Genomic DNA, 3787 nt, shown 5'->3' on the forward strand with positions numbered 1-3787 from the left:
CTCCTCCACCTGATCCTCGTCCTCCTCGACCTGATCCTCGTCCTCGTCCTCCTCCACCTGATCCTCGTCCTCCTCGACCTGATCCTCGTCCTCCTCCACCTGATCCTCGTCCTCCTCGACCTGATCCTCGTCCTCCTCCACCTGATCCTCGTCCTCCTCCACCTGATCCTCGTCCTCCTCCACCTGATCCTCGTCCTCCTGATCCTCGTCCTCCTCCACCTGATCCTCGTCCTCCTCCACCTGATCCTCGTCCTCCTCGACCTGATCCTCGTCCTCCTCCACCTGATCCTCGTCCTCCTCCACCTGATCCTCGTCCTCCTCCACCTGATCCTCGTCCTCCTCGACCTGATCCTCGTCCTCCTCCACCTGATCCTCGTCCTCCTCCACCTGATCCTCGTCCTCCTCCACCTGATCCTCGTCCTCGTCCTCCTGATCCTCGTCCTCCTCCACCTGATCCTCGTCCTCCTCCACCTGATCCTCGTCCTCCTCGACCTGATCCTCGTCCTCCTCCACCTGATCCTTGTCCTCCTCGACCTGATCCTCGTCCTCCTCGACCTGATCCTCGTCCTCCTCCACCTGATCCTCGTCCTCCTCCACCTGATCCTCGTCCTCCTCCACCTGATCCTCGTCCTCCTCCACCTGATCCTCGTCCTCCTCCACCTGATCCTCGTCCTCCTCCACCTGATCCTCGTCCTCCTCCACCTGATCCTCGTCCTCCTCCACCTGATCCTCGTCCTCCTCTTGGTCCCCACGGCTGAACGTGGCCGCGGCGTGTCCTCTGGACTAGAGGATATGAGGACAGGCGGGCAGATGGAGGGCCTCTGTCCTCATATCTCATCCATCTGGACCACGGCCAGGTTGCAGCCGTGGGTTTCCCCCGACTCCCTCTCCTGACCTGGGCATTTGCAATCCTAGAGGCAGAGTAAAACAATCATGGCATTACAAAATAAAACACCAGCAGATAAACAAATGTCAGCAAATGTGTTCATTAACTAAAACTCACACACTTTATATCTTTCTTCAGATTGTCCCACTTCGTCTGGGCCTGCAGGGAGTTACACTTCCTGCAGGCCCTTGTCTTCCAAAACCGTCCTACTCACAGAGAGAATAGCACAACATCTAGTGTTATGAATAACACAACAACAATGTCACAATAAGGACACACACCTAGGAAGAAATGTTCTGTTTCTTTCCTGACGGTGGCACGGAGACATCCCCGGAGACATCCCCGGAGCTCTAAATCAGAAACTGTTTCAAGACGTTTTATGTATCCAGCCCAAAAACAAGAATTTGGCTCAAAGGTCTTTACAATCTGTACGACTCCCTCTGTCCTCATCCTCATATCTTTGATTCAGTCATTACAAAGATACTATAATATTACTACTGGGTGGGAGTGGCAACTGAGCATAAACACAACACATATGGTACCTCGATGCGTCATGAGGTGCCGGTGCGCAGTAAGAACTAACGGTGCGCAGATGGGTAAACATCCGAAGTCCCGGTACTAGACAATACTAGTTGTCTTATTAGAATGCAGTGTATGAAATGAGGGATGATTCATAAAATAAGAACGATACAAACGGGATATTGTGCCTTACCTCCCAGCGATGCTCGCGGAGGATGTGGCCCCGGCGAAGAGGGATTCATTCTCCCCTCGCAGTTGGATGAGTTGAGCAGTCTGCTCCTTGCTCCCTATCGAAACACATTGCTGCAGTACGATGTGTCTAACAAAAGCAGTTACATAAATAAATTAGCTTTATAATGAGTCCCAACAATATGAAAACCACGGTTCTGGTTTACATGTCGAAATATTTTCACTTCATATTATTTTATGTATACAAAGAAGACATCTCCAATCGCCCGTATCTTTAAGTAAAACGGTTAGATCGGTTTCCTGTTTCATGTCGTTTCCTATTTGGGTGAGTTGAAACCCTATACTTACATTTAAAAGCAAATCCGGCTCCCGCCGAAGCTTCAGCCGTTGCCGGCCCGTGAGAAGCCATTTTATTTTTAAATAACTCATTCGTCACCGTCGCCCATTGCATCCTGGGATATGGTACACCGCGGAATGTACATCAGATGTATCCTCAACATCTGGGAATAGAAGGCTGCATTCGGAGGAGCCTTGTCTTTTTTTTTAATTGGGACAGCCTTCGTGACGTATGCGGTCTTCGAATGCATCCTCAGGAGGATGCGGCCGCTGAATTGGGACACAGCCTATGCTACTGGGTTTAGCTCAGTGCTAACAGCTGCTACATCTAACTATGCTAACAGCTTGCTAACTATGCTAACAGTATGCTAACTATGCTAACAGTATGCTAACTATGCTAACAGTATGCTAACTATGCTAACAGTATGCTAACTATGCTAACAACATGCTAACCAAAACAAATACTTGAGGTAGGAGATGAGACTGGTCGAATGTACTTACGTAAGTCGCTTTGGATAAAAGCGTCAGCTAAATGTAATGTAACAAACTGAAGGGACTCTGTTAGTGTGAGGACCCAACCCAGTCTCACGGCATCTCGTGTTCACCATCACGATGTGCCCCTTTTCTTCGTGATGCACAGCACGATTTTAAAAGCAATGTATTTCTACTGGTAACGTGTCTCGTGCCTGCAGGCTGCAGCACGTCTTTTTCTCCGGTCGGGTCGTGGAAGACCGGAAGCTGTGTGGTTCATAAAAACATGTCCTTACTCAATATCAAGCCACAGTTATTGCTTTTATTTTAAATCGTATAATTTCGGACTTGTGTTGCTGTGAGGAAAATAAATGGCTCAGAGCCTCAGGATACTGACATCTGTATTTTTAAATGTTTCCTTCTAATTTGTTATTCTTTTCAAAATAACACACTGTTATTTACTCACCAATAACACTCAATTATCCTTGCTTTTATTTATTGGTTTAATTCCATAATCTCGGGCTTTTTTGGCGTTCGTCAGGAACTGAATCTCAAAATAAAAATAAGGTGTACGAAGCTGATCCCGACTGTGTCTTCCTGCAGGACGGACCCTGGGGGACTGCAGTGGTTGAAAGCTGGGGCCTATGCTGCGAAGCTGGTTCATCCTAACCTGATATGTTGGAGTTAGCCGGTCGGCCTAATCCAGAACATACGCGCTCTCACTAAACGGTCCTACGACGCTGGTTATCAAGTGGATCGCTCAGCCAGCCGTGTCCTATCTAGCTAGGTGCGCGTTCACATGAAAGGGGTGGGATCTGGAGCATTCGACCAATCACAAACATGGAGAAGCGCACTGACAGCGCAGCGTCATACTTCCTGAATGAAAAGTGAACTTTAATACTAGTCAAAAATGAAGAAGTTAAACTTTAAACATCCAGGACTTAAACACTTGATCAGGATCAAAGCCTCAGAGCTGCAGCTGCAAGGTGAACACAGCTGGAGCAGAACACGTGTTTGAATGCGTACACTAACAGGTTCATGATATCACTGCCCCGTCTAAAACACGATCTGACTTCAATTACATTTGTCTCCAGTGTTTCCTCAACTTATGTGTTGCTAAAAATAATGCTTCTCCTCCAGTCTGTGACGCTGTGAGTGCTGCACGGCCAGATACGGCTCAGCTGACTCAGATCAGGAGATATGATACATTATGAAGTGATGTGCCGCGGACTGTACTTAATGTACTCTGATCCGGGTACTGATGTTGAGGCCGATATTTAAGAGCTTTCTTAACGCTAATGTTCTAACAGTCAGATTGCTCTGAAGATGGAGGTGATGTTCTATTCATGTTCACGTTCACACAGTCGCTGATTTTTGCCGGCCGTC

This window comes from Pseudochaenichthys georgianus, unplaced genomic scaffold, assembly GCF_902827115.2.
Source record: "Pseudochaenichthys georgianus unplaced genomic scaffold, fPseGeo1.2 scaffold_546_arrow_ctg1, whole genome shotgun sequence".
NCBI classification, from domain to species: domain Eukaryota; kingdom Metazoa; phylum Chordata; class Actinopteri; order Perciformes; family Channichthyidae; genus Pseudochaenichthys; species Pseudochaenichthys georgianus.